Consider the following 12,500-nt stretch of genomic DNA (forward strand, 5'->3'; position numbering starts at 1 on the left):
ATATATATATATGATATAAATTATATATGTATATATATATATGATATAAATTATATATATATATATATATATATATATATCTATCATATAATAGCTACTGTCATCTCAGCCTATGCACCTCAACCGGGGCTACCAGATGGTCTGAAAGACAAATTCTATGACACCCTCTTGCAAACTACCTCGTCGACGAGTGACAGGGACCTTCTCTTTGTGGCTGGAGACTTCAACGGTCATGTCGGACGTCGTGCTGGAGGCTTCCATGGCATACATGGAGGCTATGGCTTCGGTTCCCGCAACGAGGAGGGAACCAGACTGCTGGAGTTCTGTGATGCAACCGATCTTATGGTCTGCAATACCAACTTCAGGAAACCTGCCAGTCACCTAGTCACCTACCGCTCCGGCAGACACTCTAGCCAAATCGACTACATCCTCGCCAGAAATAGGGAAAGAGGGCGGCTTATAAATGCCAAAACCTACCCTGGCGAAGAATGTACCCCACAACATAGATTAGTAGTTAGCGACTTTGGGATCAAGGCAAAATGGGTGCTCAGAATTAGACAGGTTGGAGGAGAAGGGTGTGGAAGCTTAAAGACCCTGCAAATGGACAGAGACTTAGAGACAAGTTACTTGAAGCATTTAACGAAATAGAAGGGGATATAGCATCATACAACGTGGAAGACAATTGGAGATTTCTGCGGGACAACCTGTTGAAAGCCACCGACCAGATTTGTGGGTGGTGTAAGGTCCCCTCCCGACCCAGAGTAACATGGTGGTGGAACAAGGAGGTAGACAGGGCTATTAGACAAAAGAAACAGGCTTGGAAGGACTGGAAGACCGGTGGTAGCAGGGAATTGTACCAATGTGCCAGAAGGGAGGCTAGGCGACAGGTTTATTTAGCCAGAGGGGAAGCAGATAAGGAAAGATTTGCCAATGTTCTGCGCCGTGAGGACCAAAGACTCAAGGTATTTCGTGTTGCAAGACAGTGTAGGAGAGAGAATAGTGATGTTGTAGGAGATAAATGTGTTCGCATGGATGATGGTATGCTTGCACTAAATGAGGATGCAAAGAAAGAGGTCTGGAGATGCCACTACGATAGATTGCTTAATAAAGAGAATGAATAGGAGAAAGAGAGCCTGCCGTATGTCGACCCAATAGAGGGACCAGCTATCCGAGTTGATAGTACCAGGGTAGATAAAGCAATTAAGAGTATGAAGACCGGGAAAGCCCCCGGCCCATCAGGAATCACTGCAGAGATGCTCAAAATATCTGGCAGTGTTGGCTATAGCCTAGTCACCCGTATTACGAACCAGGTGATACACGAAGGAGTCATACCCAATGACTGGTGTAGCAGCATCATAGTCAACTGCTACAAAGGTAAAGGTGACGCTTTAGATACAAATAATTACAGAGGCATCAAGCTGTTAGATCAGGTTATGAAAGTTACAGAGAGGGTCATAGCCCAACTAATTAGGGAGCGAATCAATTTAGATGAGATGCAGTTTGGGTTTGTGCCAGGTAAAAGCACTACTGATGCCTTATTTCTAGTGAGACAGTTGCAGGAGAAATACCTAGCTAAGGATAAACCTCTGTACCTGGCTTTCGTTGACATGGAGAAAGTCTTTGACAGGGTTCCCCCGATCCCTTATCTGGTGGTCAATGAGGAAACTTGGGATAGAAGAATGGTTAGTGAGAGCTGTGCGAGCCATGTACAGAGATGCTGCCAGTAAGGTGAGGGTTGGAAATGAGTACAGCAATGAATTCCGGGTAGCGGTAGGGGTCCACCAAGGTTCCGTCCTCAGCCCCCTCTTATTTATCATAGTCCTCCAGGCAATCACAGAGGAGTTCAAGACAGGTTGCCCCTGGGAGCTCCTCTATGCTGATGACCTTGCCCTAATTGCGGAGTCACTATCAGAACTAGAGGAGAAGTTTCAGGTGTGGAAGCAAGGTCTAGAATTGAAGGGCCTTAGAGTCAACCTAGCTAAAACCAAAATCCTAATAAGTAGGAAGGTAGATAAAACACAAACCCCTTCAGGTAGATGGCCCTGCTCAGTATGTAGAAAAGGAGTAGGTAGTAACTCTATAAGATGTACCCGGTGCAAGCTATGGACACATAAGAGGTGCAGCAACATCAAAGGCAGGTTAACTAGCAAGTTAGTTTTTGTTTGTGGCAGATATTCAGGTGCAATAAAGACCGTAAACAAACAGGAAACAACTTCTATCTCCCTGCTGGCGACAAAGGGACTCTCACTCAGAGTAAAAGGCAGACTGTATGACGCATGCGTACGAACAGCCATGCTACATGGCAGTGAAACATGGGCTGTAACTGCTGAGGACATACGTAAGCTCGCAAGGAATGAAGCCAGTATGCTCCGTTGGATGTGTAATGTCAATGTGAATACCCGTCAGAGTGTAAGTATCTTGAGAGAAAAGCTGAACATTAGAAGCATCAGTTGTGGTGTGCAAGAGAGACGATTGCGCTGGTATGGACATGTGGTGAGAATGGATGAGGATAGCTGCGTGAAAAAGTGCCACACCCTAACAGTTGAGGGAACCCGTGGAAGAGGTAGGCCCAGGAAGACCTGGGCTGAGGTGGTGAGGCAAGACCTTCGTACATTGGGCCTCACCGAGGCGATGACTACTGACCGAGACCTTTGGAAATGTGCTGTGCGTGAGAAGACCCGGCAAACCAAGTAAGATCGTTGCCAGTGCCCCTGGACTGGTTCTTGTGCGGGTGGCACATGAGATGCACCATTTTGAGCGTGGCCGTTGCCAGTACCGCCTGACTGGCTCCCGTAGGATTTTCGAGCGAGATCATTGCCAGAGCCCCTGGACTGGCTTGTGCGGGTGGCACATAAAAGACACCATTTCGAGCGTGGCCGTTTTCGTGCTGGTGACACGTAAAAGCACCCACTACACTCTCTGAGTGGTTGGCGTTAGGAAGGGCATCCAGCTGTAGAAACTCTGCCAAATTAGATTGGAGCCTGGTGTTGCCATCCGGTTTCACCAGTCCTCAGTCAAATCGTCCAACCCATGCTAGCATGGAAAGCGGACGTTTAAACGATGATGATGTTGATGATGATGATATATACACACACACACACACACACACACATATATACATATGCGGGTACAGGATGTCACCAACTGTACATAACATGAAGTACGAAAACAAGCGAGTTAAATACGCAAACAATGAGAAAAAAAAATTGAAAACAGGACAAGTAACACAAAGAACGACCCTTCATCAGTTGTCGACTGTCTATCGACTCCTCATTTTGAGTATTCAATGACAATATGAGTCTTCGAAGACAGTTGCTCCCATAACTTCCAAAATATATTTTGGATTTTATGGAGGGTCAAAGATAAGAACAAAAACAGGACAGGAAACCGACTAGAGGGTCGTTTGACTAGAACGAGGGGAAATATTTTCTTTAAAAAGAAATAAGATAGAAGAGAGGGACAGAAGACGTCCAGTCCTTAGAACATTGCTTAGGAAAAGAAAGATGGTCACACGAGAAAAAGAAAAATGGATGATGGTCACGTATCGTCATCATTTAACATGCATTTTTCACACTGGTACGAGTTGAATGGTTGGACAGAAGCTAGCAAGCCAGAGAACTGCACCAGGCTCTAATTGTTTGTTTTGGCATGGTTTCTATGGTCGGATGCCCTTCCTAATGCCAACTACTTTACAGTGTGTAATGGGTGCTTTTTATGTGGCACCAGCACCAACAGGATCATTAAGTTGCAAGAGAAAGACCTTTTAGTTGAGAATGGAAATGAGGGAAGTGGTTGTGTGCCAGGTGAGGTTAGAGAATGCTAATACAGATACATATAATATATATATATACGTACATGTGCTGTTGGTGATTTCTTTTCATTCTTTGGACCTTTCCCCTTTCTGACGAAGAGCTATGCTTGAAACATCAAACTCTCTCTTTTTACCGAGTGTCAAGCTAATACATTTCTTGTACACGTCCTCTTGTTCATTAATTTTACTCATTTATTTGAATTGTATATATACATATGCATATATATATATTTACACACACACACATACAGAGAAACAAACGTGCATACATACATATATACACACGCCAGCTTAATTTAATTCATCCTTAGTCAAAAGACACCTGTTGCTATGTCCTGTTATTTGCATTTGTGTAACTTTATCCGTTTTTTCCGTCCTTGTTTTCGTATACATTCACTGCTTTCTTCCAAGGAATCTAATGCTCTTGGCTTAGTTTTTCCTTGGGGTTGGCCAGATTGGAGCAATCGAGAGTATAACAAACCGAAATTGCAAAGATAATCTGAAAGTCAACTGAGGAAAGAAAACTCCGAATGACCCGTCCTTGTTTTCTTTGTATCGTCTATCTGGATGTTTTGCGTTTTTGTCCCATTTTGTATTTATATATGTATTTATACACACGCACACACACACATATATATATATATATATATATATATATATATATATATATATATATATATATATATATATAGTGTACTTTTTCGTGAGCAACAAAAAAAGTACTCTACCTGGTAAGAGATAAATACTATTTAATAAATACAGTATATATCTTTATGAGCTTTTCATGTGCTGAGAACATCTCAGACTACATTTGTAACACGTCTGGAGACTGAGGATTGCGTGAAGGCACCAAGCGTGTGAAAAAAATGCTGTCTGATATGTTTTCATCACATAAAACTGTTAGTAGCTCATAAAAATATATACTATGTTTATTAAATGATACACACACACACACACACGCATTCATAAACACGCACACGCATATATACATATTCTCAGTTTCATACACATGAGATGCTATGATAGTGATTTACGCTTCGATAAAGGTACGTATATTCGACGTCACGTTAAACGAAGTCGTTCACCCAAACTATAGTATTGATTTAAATCCAAACACTAAGTCGGTGAAGGGAAACCAGCGGCGAAACCAGAGTTGTCAGACCCCGGGGCAAGACAAATATTTATGGGAGAGCGTGCTATTTTATAAAATTTTATCATGTTTTCTCCTTTAGAAAGCTTGCACCCCAAGAATTTTGTGCTCTGGGCAATTACCCCAGTGTTCCCACCCTCGCTTTACTGCCGCTTTTAGTCATGTGTCAGATTTACTCATCATCACACGCAAATATTGAATGAATGAAGTACCTGAATTTTCTACCTGACTTAATAGCAATCAACAGCACCGGGAAATAAGAAGTAGATGTAATCACCGTGTTTAATTAAGAACATGAAATAACTGATATAACTACGTTCATTCTTTGCTTAGCAAACAAGAAATAAAGTGAAATTAAAAAATGTTTTTTCTCCCGGGAATTGAAACTTGATCGCCGACACGGCTGGTTAAAAACCTCGGCTAGAGAAGCTGCGTTTAGCAAACTATCTGCTCTGTTAATTACTTTCGTGGCACCAAAATAAACAAGTTCTTCTCGTTTGTCTTTTCTGTAAACTACTCCACAGAGTACAAGAGAGCCTTTGGCGAGTCAGTTACGTGGTCATTCGTCTTACGAGAATAACAAACTAATCTCCCACAAAATCCCTCCCTACTGTCTGAAATACGGATAATGTAGTCTTGGGTACACTGTTTGAATAAAAGCTAGGATTCACACGGCTACTCGATCATTGCACGGTTCCGTTTGTCACAAATGTCCATCCACATAAATTGACATCATTTGTTTATAGTTTAGTAAACTGGAAGTGAGCACATGTAACCTTAAACGTGTATGTATGTGTAATAAATGAGCATACAACCAATGTTCGAGCGTACACATACATGTTTGGTGATACAAACGAAAAACGGAACTCAAAATATGAGTTTATACACGTTTTTTTAAAATTAATAATCGGTAGAAGTTACAGTGACTTAAAGGCCAAGAGTTTCGTGCGTTGGCACTTATCAGATACGCAAACACACACACACACACACACGTGTGCATGTATGTATGTATAATGAACGTGTCGAATACGCCCCCACCCCTCTTTTCGTTAGAGTTTCTTTTTTCTTTTTTTTTTTTACCCGGAATTCTGTTTTCAACGACGGAGAACCCGACTTTGCCAGGAAGACAGCATTTCAAAAATCACAATTCCCCTCCCACACCCGATACATATGTATGTGTGTGTGTGTCTGTCTGCTAAGTACTTACAGTATCTCCTTGTATAAATAACTGTTTACAATATGTATAGATTCTAATACACACACAAACCACACATATATATATTTGTGTGTGTATGTGTATAAATGTATGCGCGCATGCATATGCATTTTATTTATGCTTTTGTAAATAAAAATGTTTTATATGCTTAAACATCTACTTGTAGATGTGTGTGTGTGTGTGTGTGTGTGTGTGTGTGTGTGTATATATATATATATATATATATATATATATATATATATATATATATATAGTGTACGTTTACGTTTGCCTGTAGTATGTGTACATCTATGTAACAAAACGTGCTTAAGAAATTTGTCCTACGATATGTCAGTGCCTTCATTTTGATGATAAGAAAAGACGACTAAGGAAGCAGATGAAAAAAAAAGGTCATTAGTACCGAGAAAAAAATAACAAGATCCAGCTTCTCACCATGCTTCACTTATTATCTGTCTTATCTCCTTAGCTCTTATAAAGCATATTTAAAGGAACATATCACCGCTACTATTCGGTCACACCAGTCAGTATTTCTTATAAACTAACCTATATGCACACATGTTGGTTGTAGTTTGTGCAATGCATGATTTGGCTTGGGACGATGAAAACAGTCAAGCTGATTGTAGTAGTTTAGTAGTTGTGGTAGAGATTTTCTTTACAGAAACAACAGCATGTATGTGTTTAGTAGGGGAACGGAAACGGGAAGTTGGGACGTTATGGATGATAATAATAACAATAATGATAATTTCTTTCATTTGCCACAGGGACAACAGATGAGAAGGACATTAAAAAGACAGTTTACAATTTGTGTGGGAGGTTTATATAAAAAGATGAGGGGAAGGCAGGGAGAAATGATTAGAAACAGTAATGATAATGGTAATGTTTTCTTTTATATTTGCAGAACGACTAATGATGATGGTGATGATTTCTCAACTAGGTATAAGGCTACAATTTAGTTGGGGGTGAGGGGCTATGAGCAGCTAAAACTAGTAGTAGCCACATACTTTATTCTATCAACTACGGAAAGATGAAATAATGTTTCAAATTTTTGCACAGGGCCAGCAATTCCAAGGGCGGGAGTAAGTCGATTCCATCGACCCCAGTGTTCCATCCTGAAAGGATGGAAGGCAAAGTCGACCTCGGCGGAATTTGAACTCAGAACGTAGACAGACGAAATGCTTATAAGCATTTTGTCCGGCGTGCTAACGATTCTACCAGCTCGCCTAATAATAACAACATCAACGATAATAACCGTTTCTAATATAGACAGAAGGCCTGAAGTTTTAGGGAGTAGGATTACAGTCAATACCTTCGACTCCGGTACTTAACCGGTCCTAGGATGAAAGACAAAGTTGACTTGGGAGGAATTTGAACTCAGAACTTTAAGAACTGGAACAAAATATTGAATAGTTTTTTTCTTTTACGCTCCAGCACAAGGCTAGAAATTAGGGTAAAAAGAAAATATCGACTGCAGGAGATCATGCTGGTTTCTATTTCATCGATCTCGGTAGGTTGAAAGGTAAAGTTGACCACTATCTACAACTTATAAGAGCGGGGTACAATTAATGATATCGATTCTAATTTAAGTTGGTACTTACTTTATCGACCCAACAAGGATGAAAGCCGAAGTCAACTTCGGCAGGAATTAAACTAATAAAATAAAAAGACGATAATAAGATAATTGTAATCTTTAAACGTAAATTATATTCAATTAATATCACTTACCGATTTTATTTATAAGAAAAGAAATTTGAGAGTTCATGCTTCTCTGAAGCAATGTTCTTCACGTAAGCCCCAAGGCTTCCGAAGTTATAAAAGAGAAAAAGAAATATTGCATTGAAGAAGTTCATACCTTTCCTTTACAAATATAGAGACACGACAGGCGAACGAATGAATATCTATTATTTGCTATAATTTGTGATTGATTTCAAAATAACGACCGAAGAGACAATACAATAAATGTACGAACGTAAAACGTAAAAGGTGAAACAAACAGTATTATAAAATATAAATATTACACTTACCTCTTTTTAAATAGTTTTATATATTTATAATTCCCAAAGCTGAGGAAACGGTATATTCCAGTATGACGTACATTAATTGTCATTAATGAATAGAAAATTCAGCAAAGAGTGTCTGTATTACGACAGTGTAGTATTTCTACTAAATTCTTCGTATTTTGTTGCATATTATCTCATCACACACACACTTTTTCGCACTCTCTCTCTCTCTCTCTCTTTTACTCATTTTCTTTCAACAAATATGATAGGAAGGACGATGATAGACAGAGCAGGGAAGGGGTATAGAAACAGAGGGGAGAAGCAGAGAAGCAACAAAGCGCGAATGAATGGAAGGACTACGAAAAAAAAAGTCAACTGACACAGATCAGAAGTAAAAGAGTTGATAAATGAAGAAGGGAATCCTATAAACAGGTGCCCTTCCTGATTTGTTAATACACAACTCTACGATAGTGACTGGACGGGATGACAGGGAAGAAGGGGGTTTAATTGAATTAGGGGTTCGCAACTCGAGGCTAGCCTAACATTTTACTGTGAATCTGTTACTTGTATGTGTAAACTCAGCAGGCCTTCTATATTGCATATGTTGTAATTGTAAATCAGTGAATAAGATAATTGGAGATAGTGGTAGTCGTCTTAGTGATAGTTGTAGTAGGAATATTGCAGTGGTGGTGGTGGTAATGGTGGCTGACAGTAGTGGTAGTAGTAGTAGTATAATAATGTTTCCTCCAAGACTAAATTTACTAAGTAAAGGGTGACAACTTTTGCTAAAGCATACACACACAAAAACACAACAGCATGCGGACGCGTGCGCGCGCACACACGCACTCTCTTTCTCTCTCTCTCTCTCTACTTTCCTACTGTCTCATCTACTTTCTTTCATTCTTCTCTCTGCCTCCCCCCTCTCCCCCTCTCTCTACTTTCCTACTGTCTCATCTACTTTCTCTCATTCTTCTCTCTATCTCCCCCTCTCTCTACTTTCCTACTGTCTCATCTACTTTCTCTCATTCTTCTCTCTATCTCCCCCTCTCTCTCCCCCTCCCCCCTCCCCCTCTATCTCTCTTACCAAATCACAACACTTCTTGAAGTTTCTCTCTTTCTACTCTCGTGTTCAGCGTAAAGCCAAAGGATTTAAAACAAAAATAAAAACATTTTCTGTTTCCTGTCAAATATAACGAATTCGGCTCGTTTGCTGAACAAAAACAAAAAGCTCACACACGCTAAAATTATTACTACGGCGATGTTTAATCGCGCGCGCGCATCTCCCACTTGACAACCAGTGCTGGTTTGTTTACGTCACCGTAAATTAGCAGTTCAGAAGTTACCAGGCTTGGCGTCGGTTTCTTTGACAAAGAAGCTTCAAGGTTGTGCCTACCATGGCCGTATATATATATATATATATATATATATATATTTATATAAATAAGGATAAGATCGGTATTTAAAATATTGATCTTATCAAGTGGTCAGCATGGGAATAAAAACCATCAAAGGTAATAATTATTTAAAATTATAATACAGGGTATCAAGAGATACCACCACGCTGAAAAAATAGCAGTCAAATCCTGACTCCAAAACCACAATAAATGTCCGCAAGGCACGATTAGCGAAGACGAAGACCAAATACACCAGTAAAAATAATAAGATAATATATATATATATATATATATATATATATATATATATATATATATATATTCTTTACTCTTTTACTTACTTCAGTCATTTGACTGCGGCCATGCTGGGGCACCGCCTTTAGTCGAGCAAATCGACCCCAGGACTTATTCTTTGTAAGCCTAGTACTTATTCTATCGGTCTCTTTTTGCTGAACCGCTAAGTTACGGGACGTAAACACACCAGCATCGGTTGTCAAGCGATGTTGGGGGACAAACACAGACACACAAACATATACACACGCACATATACATATATATACATACAGTTTTCGTCTACCAAATCCACTCGCAAGGCTTTGGTCGGCCCGAGGCTATAGTAGAAGACACTTGCCCAAAGTGCCACGCAGTGGGACTGAACCCGGAACCATTTGGTTGGTAAGCAAGCTACTTCCCACAACACTGCAGCCATGCCTGGGCATCGCCTTGAAGAATTTATAGTCGTATGAATCGACCCCAGTACTTAATATTTTAAAAGCATGATGCTTATTCTATCGATTTTTTGGTGAAGTGCTATGTTACGGGGGCCGTAAACACACCAGCACTGGTTGTCAAGCGGACACACACACACACACGTGTGTATGTACCCGTCAGACTTCTTTCAGTTTTTGTCTACCATATCCACTCACAAGGCTTTGGTCGACCCGAAGCAATGGCAGAAGATACATGCCAAAGGTACCACGCAGTGAGACTGAACCCGGAACCATGTGGTTGGGAAGCAAGCCATGCCTATATATATATATATATATATATATATATATATATATATATATATATATATACACATATATATATATATGTATATTGTGATGTCCTGTACCCATATATGCATGTATGTATACATATAGATGTAGGTATGTACATATATGTATGGATATATGCATATATTTATATATTATTTATGTTATCACACACACACACACACATACATACATATATATATATATATATATATATATATATACACACACATATATACACACACACTTATTACGTGCGTGTGTGCAACAAAACCATAACCATGACCTAGTAACTCTTATAGAAGTATTACCTTTGCCAGAATTAGAATCCTTATGAAGGACAATCACGCAACACCAATGAATATATCCAGAGGTGAAGAAATTCTCACTCGGCAACTTGCCTACATTTACAGACTTATACGCCTTCCGAAGACAGAACAATGCACACAATCCTGAAGACATATGGGCAAAAATCATAACTGCACACAAAAATAACATGCGCGCGCTCGTGTGTACGTGCATGATATATATATATATATCTATATATATGTGTGTATTAGTAGAATATATATATATATATATATATATATATATATGTATTAGTAGAATATATACATTTAGTAATATATATATATATATATATTCTTTTGTTTCAGTTATTTGACTGTGGCCATGCTGGAGTACCACCTTTAGTCGAACAAATCGACCCTAGGACTTATTCTATTGGTCTCTTTTTGTCGAACCGCTAAGTTACGGGGACATAAACACACCAACATCGGTTGTCAAACGATGGTGGAGGGAACAAATACACAAATAACAAATACATACAATATACATATATATATGTATATATATATATGTATACATATGTATATATATATATATGTATATATATATATATATATATATATATATATATATATATATATATATATATATATATATATATATATATATATATATATATATATATATATATATATGTATGTCTATATATATATATATTATAATATTAGGGACAAAATCCAAAATTACAGGTAAAAACTCAATTAAAATCAATTTATAAAAAATTAAAATTAAATTGAGCTTTATAGATAAAATATATATAATATATATATATAAAATATATAGTTTTAGGGAAAATAACCAAGTTTCAAGAACTCATCGATATATATATATATATATATATATATATATATATATATATATATATATATATATATATATATATATATACGACGGACTTCTTTCAGTTTCCGTCTAATTAATCCACTCACAAGGCTTTGGTCAGCCCGAAGCTATAGTAGAAGACACTTTCCCAAGGTGTCACGCAGTGGGACTGAACCCGGAACCATGTGTTTGGGAAGCAAGCTTCTTACCACTCAGTCACTCCTGCGCCTATATATGAACCCTGAGAACATTCAGAACCAGAGATAAGGAAACCATGATGATCCTTTGGAGAACATTCGTCCTCAGCCGCCTGGATTACTGCTCCCATCTATGGTCACCCAACCGTGTAAAATTAACAGCGGACCTTGAAGCAATCTAGCGAAACTTTACAAAGCTACTGGAAAAGGCTGAAACAGCTAAGACTCTACTCCCTGGAGCGAAGGTAGGAGTGGTATGCAGCAATATACATCTGGAAGATCCTGGAAGGAATTGTGCCAAATTTTGGCACTGAAAGATACACCAATGCCAGAACGGGTCGACACTGCACAGTGCCAAAGATCCCAGCAATGCCATCGCGCTTCAGGACCAATTTTGCAACAGCCTGGGTTTCAGGGACCCACAGCTTTTTGATATTCTCACAAAGAGCCTGAGGAACCCGCACAAAGTAGGTGTAGGTGTTTGTAAATCAAGGCTGGACCTGTTCCTGTCGAGAGTCCCAGATGAAC

The 12,500-nt window shown here is 39.0% G+C and overlaps 1 protein-coding gene across 2 annotated transcripts in view; it reads right to left on the minus strand.

The window, feature by feature from the left end:
- Positions 1 to 9,022, minus strand: part of LOC106875592 (ceramide glucosyltransferase) — a 316,652-nt gene extending 307,630 nt beyond the window's left edge. The window contains exon 1 of one of the 2 annotated variants that reach the window (XM_089349636.1): positions 8,199 to 9,022. The gene's annotated coding sequence lies outside the window, so the exon portion shown is untranslated. The remainder of the gene's footprint in view (positions 1 to 8,198) is intronic. The other variant, XM_089349637.1, reaches the window with a different exon arrangement.
- Positions 9,023 to 12,500: the final 3,478 nt, after the last annotated feature.

This window comes from Octopus bimaculoides, chromosome 3 (genome assembly GCF_046866305.1).
Source record: "Octopus bimaculoides isolate indiv1 chromosome 3, ASM4686630v1, whole genome shotgun sequence".
NCBI classification, from domain to species: domain Eukaryota; kingdom Metazoa; phylum Mollusca; class Cephalopoda; order Octopoda; family Octopodidae; genus Octopus; species Octopus bimaculoides.